A 15691-nucleotide genomic window follows, 5' to 3' on the forward strand; every position below is an offset into this window, starting at 1 on the left:
CCTGAAAAACATTCGACAATACGAAGGCTTGATCAAGTGTAAAGTTTTGCCTCCTACGAACCTATACCATCCCGTCTTAACTCACCATTGTCAAGGCAAACTGATGTTTCCCTTGTGCCTTACTTGTGCCGAAACGTGCAACCAGGACCAACCTTGCCATCACAGCCAGGAAGAACGGGCCTTGACGGGAACCTGGGTCAGCGTGGAATTGTTCAAAGCTCTGGACATGGGATACCAACTGTTAGAAGTGTACGAAATTTGCCACTTTCCCAAGACACAACAGTACCACAAGGGTGACCCTACTCAGAAAGGCATTTTCGCCGACTACGTGGATGCCTTTTTGAAACTGAAGCAAGAAGCCAGCGGCTATCCTTCCTGGTGTCACACTCCCGAAGACCAAATAAAATTCAAAGAGAAATACTACGAACAAGAAGGCATCTCTTTAGACCACATCAAAAAAAACGAAGGCAGGCGATCGTTTGCCAAAGTGATGTTAAATTGCTTGTGGGGTAAAATGGCACAACGACCGTGTTTACCCAAGACGGAATATTTGACAGAACCTTCCCGCTACTTCCAGATGATTCACGACAAAACCAAATACATGAAACACGTGGACGTCGTTCGAGAGGATTTGATCTTGGTCAATTACGAAGAAGATCTGGACTTTGTACAAGACGACCCTTTTGGAAATGTCATCATTGCGGCTTACGTGACTGCTCATGCTCGCTTAAAATTGTACGAAGCTTTAGAACTGTTAGAAGAACGCGTCCTGTACTTTGACACGGACAGTTGCATTTACATCCATCACCCGAGTCAACAGCACCCTGACATCGAAGGAGACCGTTTAGGAGCCTGGACAGACGAGCATCCCGACGACAAGATTCTAAGTTTCGTCAGTGGTGGTCCCAAAAATTACGGCTACGAATACCGGGACAAACAAGGAGAAGTGCACACGACGTGCAAAGTGAAAGGACTGACTCTGAATCATCGTACCAGTCGAGTGGTCAACTTTGGGGTATTGAAAGAAGCCTTGCAATCGGGAGAGGATGGAAACTTTAAAGTGACCACCTATCAACCGAACAAGATTGTACGTTTACCCACTCACCACATCGTCAGTCGACCCTTGGAAAAAGTCTATCAAATTGTATACCAGAAGCGAGTGCGACTTCCCAATCACTTCACCTTACCGTACGGTCACGTCGGTATTGGTCTGTATATGAAAAGGAACCCTAGGCAAGATCGATAGTTCATTGTTCATTGAAGTAACTTACCATGTCGTTGACGAAGAAGAAACCAGATTGGTTAGGAGTCAAATGTTGGACATCACCGAGACCAGGGTTTTGAGGCTTGGACACAAGAGGTGGCCTAGTATGCACGAGAGTTATTCAAGGAAAAAAGTTACTTTTCAACCTGTGTTAGTGACGGTGCCAGAAGAACCCGTCACCCAGGACAGGACTGTCGTGGACAGGACTGTCGTGGACAGGCCTGAAAGACCCTTTCGGGAGGACACTTGTGTGACCTTACCCCTACTATAGAACTGGTTAGAACTTTACCCAAAACATGTTGTACAGACACTTGTGTTTATTCCACGTTCATGGTTATCATGTGCCTTTTATTCTTGTACTTAAGCCTTTGGCTTTTATGTATTTTTTGTCTTTGGTATTCATGTTTGAAAAAAACATTCAATAAACGTGTTCTGAAAAAGTATATAAACTCTTGTCTTGTTTGTTTTTCGTGTCACAAGTGACATTTCTCACACCATGGCTACCTCTGCTGTCTCTGCTCCCTCTTCCTCTACTGTCAAAGTCATCGACGAACACTTAGATCGTGCCAGTTGGGAGGCTTTGTATCTTTGCCATCCCTTTAACATGCTCATTGCTGGACCTAGCGGTTCAGGCAAAACCGAATTCGTCAAACGTTTGATCGAACATAAACATCATTTGATCGATCGACCCCCTCAACGAATCGTGTGGTGTTACAAAGAGTGGCAATCGGCGTACAGCCTCTTGCGAGAAAGTCAAGGCGATTCCATCGTGTTTGTGGAAGGCATTCCTAAAGAAGACGATGGCATCGTCTCTGACTCCCGTCTAACCCATTTGGTCATTTTCGACGACATGTTAGGAGAAGACGAAGAAGAAATTAAACTGTGGTTCACGCGCAAAGGGCATCACCGTAATGCCAGTGTCGTTTACATCACCCAAAATTTGTTTCAACAAAGTAAAGCCCATCGCACCATCAGTCTCAATGCGCATTACGTGGTCTTGTTTAAAAGCCCTCGAGATAAATCGCAAGTGCAAGTCTTAGCCAAACAGTTAGGAACGCCTTGGTTGACTCAGGCGTACGACGATGCCACTCAAACTCCACACGCCTATTTACTCGTCGATTTGAAACCTACGACTCCCGAGGATTTGCGATTTCGTACCCACTTGTTTCACCACTGGTGCCAAGACGGAGGGCCTGTCCTGTACACGTCTCCGTCCTCGACTTCATTTCACTCCCCATAAAAAAATCTATAAAAACCTCAGACCCTTTTTCGTCTGTCTCACTCTCAGTGCGAACATGACGTCCCTTCAGTCGCATCTTCCCGTCAAATTGATTCGTACCTTGTATGGCATCAGTCGAGAAAAAGATCCACAAACACGAGCTCGTGTCTTAGAAGCTAGTCTCAAAGAAGTCTTACGATGGTTCACGGTGACGGCACGTCAATTACTCCAAGGAATCATTCAGATTCCTCATCAAACCAAACGCTTTTTCGATCGAAACAAAGTCGCTTTGGTCCAACTGGCCGATCCCCGCATCGACACTCAAACCAAAAAACAAATCATTTTGAAACCTGGAGGGAGCGGTACTCTAGGAGGGGTCATCATTCGCTCACTCTTAAGATGGGATCCTAATTCCCCCAAAGTTATCCCCAAGACAAAAGTCCAACGAAGTCCCAAGAAGAAAAAGACCAGGTCCCAAGGAGAACTTCTCCAGTGGCAGGACCCTCCTCTGACCAGACACCACCACCACCCCGGAAAAAGAAAAGAAGCCCCCAGGAAAAGAAAAGTCCACAGAAAACTAGTCGCAAGAGAGGCACTTCGACCAGGACGCAACCTTACACTCGCAAACCACGACCTGCCACGGCGGTGACTGCGTCTCCGGCAGCTTCACGTTTGTCCACTTCTCCGTTAATGACACCCAGAACTGAAGAGTACTTGGAGACGTTGATCACACCAAGAACTTCTCCGTTGATGACCCCCAAAAGAACTTCCCCAATGGCAGGACCCTCCAATTTAGTGGCAGTGGCTGCTGCTCACAAAGTACCTTCTCCCAAAATCAAAGTTCAAGAAAGATCGGGCATGTTACAAAGTTTGCTGGATTTGTCCAAGCAAGAACTGGCTCGATTTAGTCCGTTACGTACCCCTGCACGACGTGTCATGCCTGTCCTCAAACTAATACGACGTAAAGACAATCAGTGGCGACGCGTTCCAGTATAAAAAAGGCCTGTGACCAAGTCGGGTATCAGTGTTTTTTTGGTGCTCCTGAAGACTCAAAGATGTCACCCTCCAGAAAACCCCAAGGAAAGAAAAGGAAAGGACTGCCACCACGTTTAGCCAAACATGGGGACATGTTATCTGTCCTGTCCAAAGCTTCTCCACCCCTACGAAAAAAACTCATTCAAACAGCCTCCAAAGAGGTCATCGATACCGTGTGCGAATGTTGTTTGAACGTTTTGAAAGGCACGATCCCTTTGTCCAAACACCAGAAACAATGCTTAGGCAAACATCGTCACGTTCTTCGCCAAATGGTTCAAAAGAAAATTCCCATTCGTCAAAAAAAGAAGATGTTAGTGCAACGTGGAGGTATTTTACCTCTCTTGTTAGGCCCCATACTGAAAGGAGTCTTGGGAACCATGTTGGGAGGACTGGTGGGAGCAAGATAAAAAGGCCTCGGAAGTTCCAAGATCTCAGAATCGACCCCTGACAACCCCATGGAAGGACGAAAACTAGCTTTAGTACCTTACAAACGATGGATGGAATACCATCGGTGGCAAGAACAACACACCCCGCATTTACCTCCCAATCCCCATTTGAGCGAGATGTCCCAGTTACAACACGAATTGCAGTCCTTGATGGATCGCCAAGATTTGTCCGAAACAGAAAAATCGCAAAAGTACGGTCAACTCTTGCAACGACTGCAACTCTTTCACCAGAAAGCTTTAGACGAAACAGCTCTACCCACTCTGAAAGATTTTAAGACCTTGATGAAAAGTCCAGCACCATCACCAGTACCAGTACCAGTACCACCAGTACCCGTGACCAAGACAGAAAAAGGAGAAGAAGAGGAAGGGTTTCAAACTCCACCAGAAAAAGTACGCAAGTTAACAACACCACCTACCTCCAGAATTGGATGGATTAAAAAGATGATGGCCACCCCTTCTTCCTCACAAGAGAAAAAGAAAGTGAAGACAGAAGTGAAGACAGAAGTGAAACAAGAACCGATATCTCCCGCTTAGACATCCTTCTCCTCTTCGACACCGATTGCAGGCCGTACACGCAAAGCATTGCAATCCAAGAAAATACCCCAAGAAAAAAAAGAGTAGCATCCTCCAAGAGTGGGTGTCTTATTAACACACCAACGAACACAAAAAAAAAAATGGAAAAAGTCTTAGCCAGCATTTACTACGATCCCTCCCATCCTGCAGGTTACGCAGGAGTTCAAAAATTGTATCGTGCTGCCAAAACGCGACTGAAAAGTCTCCGTTTACCTCAAGTGCAACGATGGTTACAAGAACAAGCTACCTACACTTTACACAAACCCATTCGACGCAAGTTTGCCAGAAGTCGCACCCGAGTGGAAGGCATCGATCATCAATGGCAAGCCGATTTAGCCGATGTCTCTCATTTGGCCAGCTACAATCGTGGCTACAAATATTTGTTTTGTGTCATCGACGTCTTTTCCAAATTTGCCTGGGTCGTGCCCTTGACTTCCAAATCGAGCAGCGAGTTAGTGCGAGCCCTGTAACAGGTGTTGAAACAAAGCGGTCGTCACCCTCTTCGATGGCAAACGGACAAAGGCACCGAATTTCTGAACCAAGCTTTCCAAAAAGAATTAAAGAAACGTGACATTCATTTTTTTACCACCGAGAATCCCGAACCAAAGCCAGCATCGTGGAACGTTTTCAACGTACTTTGAAAGAACGCATGTGGAAATATTTTACGCATCACCACACTCTGAAGTACATCGACATCTTACCGCACCTGGTGCAAGCGTACAACCAATCTTACCATCGAAGCATCGGACGTGCCCCGCAAGACGTGACTCCCGACAACGAAGTGTTGGTGTTTGAGCGTCTGTTTGGTACGTCCCCGACGAGGGCTGTCCCCGAGAAAAGTGGCATGTTGGCCGTAGGAGATTGGGTGCGCATTGGCAAAACCAAACGCAGTTTCGACAAAGGTTACTTACCTAACTGGACGACCGAATTGTTTCGCGTCACTGGACGAGTGCATGGCCGTCATCCTGCCGTCTATAAATTGGAAGACATGAACGGAGAAGTGCTCAAAGGAACGTTTTATTTGCCCGAGTTACAACGTGTCACCAAAAAAGAAGACGACGTGTACGACATCGAAAGCATTCTCGAACGCAGAACCCGTAAAGTGGGCAAACGACGTGTCAAAGAAGTCAAAGTACGTTGGAAAGGATATCCACCCAGTTTTGATTCTTGGATCGACGCTTCGCAAGTTATCGACTATAAAAAGAAGTGACCATCATGCCCTTTCACACAGTAGACGCAGCTACGTCGACCACTCCTCCTTCACCTAGTTCTTCTGTGCAAGATTTACAAAAACAACCCTTGTGGGTGTGGTGTGGAGAACGTGTGCCTAAAACGCAAATCGTCTTTTTCTGCCAAATCTTCGTGGTGTATTGTGTCATCGGGGCAGCCATCGCCAATTTGAGTTTGCAACAAGGAGACAAACAATTGTGGACCATTTTATTGAGCAGTTGCATCGGTTACCTGCTTCCTAATCCCTCCCTGAAATTCACCTCGAACGGGAACCCCGGGAACCTTGTGTCCAGTGCCAGTGCCAGTCACCACTTCAACCACAACCAGAACCCCATTTTAGACGGAGACACGCTTCTGACGTCCAGTAATATCCCCTCGGACAGCCACAGAACTCTGGAATTATGAGTCACCAAAACCAATTTTACTTAACCTTACCCAGTGACAGTTCCATGGAGGTGTTTCCCAAGAACACGTTGTGCTGTTACACGGCCAAATTACCTCAAGCCATCCAGTTAGATCACGAAGCCCATTGGGAAGTGGCTTTAGTAGAAATGATTCACCCGACCCAAGTCCTCAATGTCCTTCCCAATCAAAATTTTTTTGATGTGGAAGTTCATGACGAGCAAATGCAACAGTGGATGGATAGCAATGTCAAATATGACAAGAAAACCCGTACACAAAATCAAAAGTACACCACCTATCACTTGTTCATTCCCCCAGGCTATTATTTTAGTGGTCAACATTTGGTCAGCACCATAACCTCCAGGTTTAATGTCGTGTTTCTGAAAGCTTTGGAGCATGTCAACAAAAGTGTCACCATGGAGTACCACAAAACAGCTCGTCGCTTCTTGATGAAATTTGAACGGAGTAAAATCATGTCCATTTTATTTTGTCCTGAATTGTTTGACATGTTGGGCGGAGACATGGACATGAGAAAGACCATGATCAAGAAAAACGAATTACCCATCGTTTACGACAACGAGTCTTTTAGCAAGTTATTTCGTGCCCCGGTAGAACTGAACCAAGGACTGAATTTGATGTTTGTGTACTCCGATGTGGTGGAGTATAACGTGGTGGGACACACCTCCGTATCGTTACTGTGTGTCATTCCTTTCAAAGTAGATTCTGCCACGGGCGCTGACGAGGAAGGTGGAAACACTTACCACGTCCACCGCGAATTTGTCCATCCTCACTATTTGCCTGTCAGCAAGTCGTATTTGGACACGGTCAACATTGCTATAAAAGGAGATCTGGGACAAAATATTCCATTCACCAAAGGAAAAGTCACGGTGAAACTCCATTTTCGAAAACGGTTCTCTCACGACTCGTAAGTAAGTCATGTATCCAGTGTACCGAGGGGTTGCTCGACAGCGAGGACACGGCTTAGGAGATATGTTAAAATCGGCCTTTCGTTCGGTGGCCCCAGTGTTGAAACCGATGGTGACACGCGGATTGCACGCCTTGAAAGATGCGGCACTGACGCAAGGCAAAGAATTTCTCCAAAATGTCATCATCGACAAACAAAACCCTAAAGAAGCCTTCATGAGGGCAGGCAAAAATGTCTTGCTGCAAACGGGCAAAGACATTTTAGGCCAACGAGAAACACCTATAAATGCCCTGCACGCTACCGAGTCAGGCATTCAGCAAGGACAAGGCAGAAAGAGACGACGAAGAAAACACCCTTTCACCAGACTTCAAGCGAGAAAGGCCAAGAAAAGAAGAACCGTTCGAGACTTAGACGTTTTCGATTATTGAGAAAAAAGAGACAAAAAATGATGCACCGAGAATCTTGCGCTTGTTCCAAGACGGAACTGGATCTGTTTGCCATGCCCCCCACAATGGTGACGATGCAAGAATCCCAGTGGGTGGAATTTCACCCCGTCTCCTCACTAACCGATTCCGCTCCCATCGAGTTTGAAATCAAAGGACAGCCCGAAGATTACATCGATCTGAATAGCAGTTACTTGTACCTGAAAGTCAAAATTCTAGATAAGACTGGAGGTGCTATAGACGATGAAGCAGTAGCTCCCGTCAACAATTTCATGCATTCCTTGTTCAGTGGAGTGGACTTGTACTTGAATAACAAACTGGTCAGTAGCAGCATGGATACTTACCCTTATCGTGCCTACCTGGAAAATCTCTTGACGTACGGAATAGATGCCAAGAACACTCATCTCAATGCCTGTGTGGTATGGGAAGCTGACGAACCTACCAAGTTTGAAATATTGGAAACTGATGAAAAGAAAGACAACAATGATGGCTTTGTAGAACGAAGAAAGAGAATCACGGGAGCCGACACAAGTTTAGAACTGATGGATCGTTTGCATTTGGACATGTGGTTGCAAGAAAAATATTTGCTGAACGGGGTGGATGTCCGCCTGAGACTGAATCGTAGCAGTGCCGCTTTCCATTTGATGGCTGATAGTGACGGTTACAAAACCAAAATCCTAGAAGCCAGACTCTACGTACGCCGTGTGGAAGTGTTACCTAAAGTGGGAAACGACATTAGTCAGACGTTGAGTAGAACGACCGCCAAGTATCCCATACGATGCGTGGAAGTGAAAACCTTCACCATTCCCAAGGGACAGCGATCCATGATCGAAGATCATCTGTTCCAAGGACAGTTACCCAAACGTTTGATCGTTGGTATCGTCGAGAATACAGCCTTCAACGGAGCTGCCGAAAAAAATCCTTTCTACTTTCAACACTTTGGCGTGTCCAAAATCGAAGTCAGTCGCGATGGCAAGACCTTGTGTACCCGACCTTTCGAACCTGACTTTACCAAGAAGAATTACTTGAGATCGTACTTGTCCCTGTACGAAGCCACCGGACAGTTAGGAACCAATACCAGTCACGGTATTACGTACGAGGATTATGCAGGAGGCTACGCTTTGTGGGCTTTCGATTTCACTCCAGACCAAGGCAGCGACGAGGGACATTTCCACCCTATAAAATCCGGCCAGATTCGTGTGGAAATTCAGTTTAAAGACCGAGACCCTGATGAAACGGTGAACGTCATCCTGTATGCAGAATTCGATAATACCATAGAAATCAACAGTTTGAGAGAAGTCATCCTAGATTACTAGAAACCATGGAAGACTGTTATCCCTCTTTACCTAGTGGAGAAACTTTTAGTGTTGGATTATTGTTAAAAAATGTTAGAGTTCTTGTTGTTTAGTGTTAAGTGATTTTTGAATAAAAAATGTTGTGTTTTGAAAAAAATTGTTTGATGTTATATTGTTGGATTATTGTTAAAAATGTTAGAGTTGTTGTTTAGTGTTAAGTGATTTTTGAATAAAAAATGTTGTGTTTTGAAAAAAATGCCTTTGTCTTTTGTTTAGCTATAAGAATGTTGGATTGATGCTCTTTCATTTCTTACTATCCCTCTCATGACACTCACTAAACGTTGCGACTCAAAAACCGTGTGGGGGATGTTTTCCTTCACGTCCGCGCTTTGACTTTAAGAACCGGGTTGTTTCCAGTCTAACCATCCATTGTCGACTCATCCTCCTAAGAAGATGTGCTCCAAACTAGCTAAACTCAACGAAGCCTACGTGAATTTGCATAGGGTCAGACACAGTCTGATACCGAAGCCAGAAGAAATAGAGAATGTGAGAATGTTAAAAATCACTGAAGACCTGATAGAAGAGCTCTTCAGAGAAGAAATGAACAGGGAAAAAGAAGAATGGACAGAGAAGTACAGACTTCAGAGACAGCAGCAACAACAACAACAACAAGAGCAGCAGCAGCAGCAACCTGAACCTGACAGAGGCTTTGTCGATTGCCGTATCGACACCAAAGAGTTCTTCTTTTCTTTCCGAAGAAGCAGACCTATCGCCAGAAAGTCTATCCTCAGAGGACATCGCATTCTTAGAAACTAAAAAAAGAATGCCATAGCAAACAAAAAAACAGCCCTTTTCAGGGCTACCCCAATACTCTAGAAAAGAAATAACGATCGATTTGCCAATGTGTGTAGGTAGAGTAGTGTGAAAATAAACACTAACTCTTTTTTAAAAAATGTGAGGGTATGTGTTTGTGTGTTTGTGTTTGTAAGTGGTTAAGTAAGTTGGTATGGATAGTAGATTAAAATGGTGTTTTTTTGGTGTTTGAGGTGTATATTTGGAGTTAGATTGGATTGCTTTGCGTATGTGGATAGTCTATTGAAGTGATTTATAAAAAATTTTAAAATAGTGATGGGTAGCATAAAAAAGTGAGTGAGTGTTTCTTTTAGGTCCGCGCGTTGTTGTTTTTGGTCATGATGTAGGTAACATCAATTTTATGTTTTTTAGGGGGATGTTTTCCTTCACGTCCGCGCTTTCACTATAAATTGAAACTCGCTGGGCAGTCTAGCTACCCTTGTTGATTGATCAACACCAAAAATGAACACGAGACTGTCTAAACTGTTGGAACTTCATGTGCATCTGGAATATGCCAGGCGCCTGTTGAATGAACTGGCCGCGGAAGCCATTGTGGAGGAGGGAAGGATAAGAGAGGAGGAGGAAAGAAGAAAAAAAGAAGAGGAGGAGAGAAGATATAAAGAAGAAGAAGAAGAGGAAAGAAGATACAAAGAGGAGGAGAGAAGAAACAAAGAAGAGGAGGAGGAGAAGGAAAAGAAGAGAAGAAGAATAAATTTCAGAATCCCAGAGAGCGAAAATTGGGATTCTGAAGCGACATATCCTGCCTCTGCTCTCTCCCCCAAAAAAGTAAAAAGTAACTGGGGGATAAGATGTGTATGTGGCGCCAGGCCTGGAAGGTGCCACCATTAACCAGGTGTCCATGAAGTTCCAAAAAAAACAGCCCTTTTCAGGGCTACCCAATACTCTAGAAAAGAAATAACCATCAATTTGCCAATGTGTAGGTAGAGTAGTGTGAATATAAACACTAACTCTTTTCTAAGATAGTGTGAGGGTATGTGTTTGTGTGTTGGTGCTTGTAAGAGCTAAGGTATGTTTGTGGGAATAGTAGATTATGGGTTTCTTTATTGTTTCTTAGCGTAGGTGAAGAGTATAGTTAGGGTTCTGTAACCGCTCACGTACGATTGTGTGGATAGTAGATTATGGATTTTGTTTATTGTTTCTTTGCGTATGTGGAGAGTATAGTTTGGGTTTTGTAACCGCTCACGTACGATTGTGTGGATAGTAGATTATGGATTTGTTTATTGTTTCTTAGCGTATGTGTTTGTGTGTTTGTGTTTGTGTGTTTGTGTTTGTACCCGCTCACGTACGATTGTGTAGATAGTAGATTATGGATTTTGTTTATTGTTTCTTAGCGTATGTGAAGTGTATAGTTTGGGTTTTGTAACCGCTCACGTACGATTGTGAGGATAGTAGATTATGGATTTTGTTTATTGTTTCTTAGCGTATGTGTTTGTCTGTTTGTGTTTGTGTGTTTGTGTTTGTACCCGCTCACGTACGATTGTGTGGATAGTAGATTATGGATTTGTTTATTGTTTCTTAGCGTATGTGGAGAGTATAGTTTGGGTTTTGTAAGCGCTCACGTACGATTGTGAGGATAGTAGATTATGGATTTTGTTTATTGTTTCTTAGCGTGTGTGTTTGTGTTTGTGTGTTTGTGTTTGTACCCGCTCACGTACGATTGTGTGGATAGTAGATTATGGATTTGTTTATTGTTTCTTAGCGTATGTGGAGAGTATAGTTTGGGTTTTATTATATGAAATGAAAAAGTAGGGGATGTTTTCCTTCACGTCCGCGCGTTGTTTGGCCATGATCTAGGTAAGATCATTTTTACGTTTTAGGGGGATGTTTTTCCTTCACGTACGCGCTTTAAGTATAAGAACCCACAGTATTCGTCGTTCAAACCATTCTGCAAAGAATAAAAAAGAAGATGGCTTCTAACCAAATGGACAAAATACAAACATTACAAGACGTTTTAGACAACTTAGGAATGATGGAGCAGATGTTGATAAGACTGGTTGAAGACCATTATTCCTATAGTCCCCATCGTGTAAAGATGGAAATTAATAACTTAAAAAAGGTAAAGGACAAGATTAGTGGTGTCATGAAAGAGATAAAGGAGGAGAAGGATGATGAAGAGAAAAGAATAAGAATAAGCAAATGGAACGAAAAGATTGAAAAAGAAGAAGAAAATGAGAAGAGGAAGAAAGAAGAGGAGGAAGAGAAGAAGAAAGAAGAGCAGGAGAAAAAAAAGAAAGAAAAGAAGAGAAAGAGTGTTGGAGATAAAATAAGAACTTGGTGGAGAAAAAGAAGAAACTAGAAGCAGAAGAAAACCCAAAGGCCCTTTTCAGGGCCAGCCATATTTCTCGAAAAGAGATAGCCTTTCAATTGCCTAAATTTAAATTTAAATTTAAAAAAAAATTTAAAAAAAAAATAAAAAAATCCCGTGTTCAATTCCCCTTGTCCCTAAACAAACCCAAACTCTATTCCCCCATGTTAAATTCCCCTTGTACGTAGAGTGACCCACGATTTTTCGCCATGTTAAATTCCCTTTGTACGTAGAGTGTCCCACGATTTTTCGCCATGTTAAATTTCCATTGTACGTAGAGTGTCCCAGGGGTCCCTGTAATGCTAATTCCCATTGTACGTAGGGTATCCCACTTAACTACTGATCAAGAACAGGCATTTTATCGTATTGAGCATGGCTTCATTGGAAAAGTCCTTTAAACATGTGGTTTTGGAGAGAATATACGGAACTGGATTAAAGCAATGTAATATAAAATAACCTCCAAAATAACGATCGATGGGACATTGACGGGGGACATCCCAATTAAAAGATCGGTAAAACAAGGAAGTCCCCTGTCAGTGCTAATATATATACTTTCCATTCATGCTCTCAACAGGAACATAAATAATAATAATAATAATAATAATAGTGTGTTCGTGTGTGTGATTTGGATTTTTAACGTAGCTTTAACAATTTTTCAGTCGTATCGCTACGATGTCTGAAGTGGCAGTTTTTAGTGATGTCTAGCACTGGGGCATCATGTCGCAGACATGTAGCGTGATGTCCCACCCAGTCACATTATCCTGACACCAGGCCGTCCAGTCCCAACACTAACCTCGTAATGATGAGCGCCAAACGAGGAAGCTGTTGATACAATCTTTGTAACACACAACCTCCGACATCCGAGGCGGACACTCTAACCATTAGGCCACCGGAGCGGTGTTAAATAACAACAGAAACATACAAGGGATTAAAATACCAAAATCTAGGAAATGAATTTTAAACACTTCTTCATGCAGATGATCGGACAAATTTTACTTGGGATGGGACATCATTTAAACATTTACAATTATGAATTTTCAGTTTGGGAAAGCTTCTGGTTCCACCATAAATCACGAGAAAACAGAAATACTATCAATTGGGAATTGGCGGGGGAACCACTCTTGTCTGACCCCCGCCCCTCCCTCCTTAAGACAAATAACATGTTAAAGCCTTTATGGCAAAACTCAATCTAGTTAAACTATCAATAAGTTCTAAAGAAAATTGAAGAACAGATCGAAATCTGGTCAATGTACCACTAAATCTAATTAACAGATTCAGGTCGCTAAAACCTTATATATATATATATATATATATATATATATATATATATATATATATATATAGTCAACTGAATTATGTTACAAAATCAGTTCATTTTACTAATTTTATGCTCAACTCTATGTAGGAAAAAAATTATTCATTTTATTTGGAATAAAAGAGTATATTATATTGCAAGAAAATGTGTATATAGACCAAGAGAAGTAGGAGGCTTAGGAATAATCCACTTATGTAATAAGCAAAAATGTATATTTTAAACAGGATAAGACATTTAACGCATACGCCTCAGCACACTTGGGAAGCAATTGATATTTAAGTTTTATAGTTATCTGTGTAGTTTTAATAACAATATTTACAAAAGCAAAAATCAAATGAAACTAATAGAACCGCCAATTAAATGAAGACGAATAAGGGATACTATTTTAAATATCGGGAGAAAGAGAAAATATGGGGAGAGAAAAATGGCAACAAAATATGAAACATGATAAATGAAGAGACTTATAAAAAGGCTAAATTACAAATAGAAATCTGTCATCCAAATTTAAACTTAGGAAGAATCTGGAAAAGGTTGGCAAATATAGCATCAACATCTAAACAAAGTATGCTATTCCACAATGTATGGATTATGGGGGATTTAGCATATTATACATACAATTCGGACATGTGATTCCTTTGTTGCACAGTGTATGGATTACAGGTGGAAATAGCATATTATACATACAATTTGGCCATGTGATTCCTTTGTTGCACAGTGTATGGATTACAGGGGGATATAGCATATTATACATACAATTCGGACATGTGATTCCTTTGTTGCACAGTGTATGGATTACAGGGAGAAACAGCATATTATACATACAATTTGGCCATGTGATTCCTTTGTTGCACAGTGTATGGATTACAGGGGGATATAGCATATTATACGTACAATTCGGCCATGTCATTCCTTTGTTGCACAGTGTATGGATTACAGGGGGATATAGCATATTATACGTACAATTCGGACATGTCATCTCTGCGGGCATTTCACAGACTCTAACCTTATATATAAAAACTAAAATAATAACATACTAATTCATAACCTGATAGTCATTAACATAATTGTAACAACAGTTGGTACAAAAAGCAATCACATCTGGGACAGGGAATTTGGCACAAATGAGCAAGAAGCAAATGATGGTGTGATACCTATGCTATGTGGCTCAGGCGAGGTAGTACGGATCACACCTATCTCCCCAAAGGGACGGCCAAAGAACATTTACGAAAACACAAATATGGGGAAACATAAACACAGTACTAAAAAACTATGAGGAGGCAAACCATACACAGTATATACACTCATACAACAAAAAGGCTCTTCTTTATTTCTGTTAGTTTTGTTATACTGATTTTATTTTTCAACTTTCCTTTATAACACATCACAAAAAATGTGGGAAAACAAGGTTTGGGAAAGCAGGGACCAGCCTCTGTGGTGGAAGCAGGTGGAGTTGGGTAGCCACCTGCCAGTTTCACATGTAAATCCTGGGCCCCCCCTGCCGGATTATTTTTTATTTTTATTAGATCTGTTTTTAAATAAATAAAGACAACTTATTAGCTTGACTTGAACTTTTATAAGCCAGTCCATACCCAAAAACATGGGATACTAATCAATACAGTATAGCACTATACATTTAGCACACACTGGACACACACAGATCCCTGGCAAGAATTAGAAACCTGCCATGGGGGTCTTATTATACATAGTAGGGTTAGGTGCAGCCAGAACCCTAATTCAAAATTATATAAAGTTTTATCAAAATTATTTTTGATTATTTGGTCAAGAAGACACACAAGAAAAGACTATGGGGGAAAACATAAAACACATATAAGCCTTTAAACCTTTCGACACAAAGGGGTCCACTCAAAGCCAGCCATCTTATACATAGGTGGAAAGGTGTGAGAGGACCACATCAATAAACAATTTTCAAAGATCAAATTTGGCAATACATCAAACTAGAAATCTGTGTCAATGCATTGCAGTACTGACAGTCACACTAATTGTTCTGTGCTATTACCTACATTAACTTAACGAGTCAGACTTTTAAAGTTAGGACACACGCCTCTACAACAGACATTCAAATTTAAGCGCATATGACTATTTCTTTAACTGAACAAGAAGGCAGTAATTTCAGCATTATAAAACGTGTCCTTCGTTGGGTATGGTCATTATCACATTACCCAGCTATGTCAGTATGTGCACTAAAAACCTCCTTAAGATTAAAAACAACTGATTTGCATCGGTGTTATGATCATATTTGTGAATTGACAAGTGTAAATGGGTGTTATGATCATATTTTGTGTGTAAGTTGACAAGTGTAAATGGCGTGTTATGATCATATTTTCATGTAAGTTGACATGTGTAAA

General features: G+C 41.9%; 2 protein-coding genes across 2 annotated transcripts in view; one reads left to right on the plus strand and one right to left on the minus strand.

Moving 5' to 3' along the window:
- The window catches only part of LOC149777629 (putative RNA-binding protein 18), a 124668-nt gene that overhangs the window by 108266 nt on the left and 711 nt on the right, over positions 1-15691 (minus strand). The gene's annotated exons all lie outside the window — the stretch shown is intronic.
- Positions 1-15691, plus strand: part of LOC149777632 (uncharacterized) — a 96647-nt gene that overhangs the window by 33511 nt on the left and 47445 nt on the right. The window lies entirely within an intron of this gene.

The sequence above is a fragment of the Sinohyriopsis cumingii genome, chromosome 17 (assembly GCF_028554795.1).
Source record: "Sinohyriopsis cumingii isolate HCF-2022 chromosome 17, ASM2855479v2, whole genome shotgun sequence".
Classification (NCBI taxonomy): Eukaryota; Metazoa; Mollusca; class Bivalvia; order Unionida; family Unionidae; genus Sinohyriopsis; species Sinohyriopsis cumingii.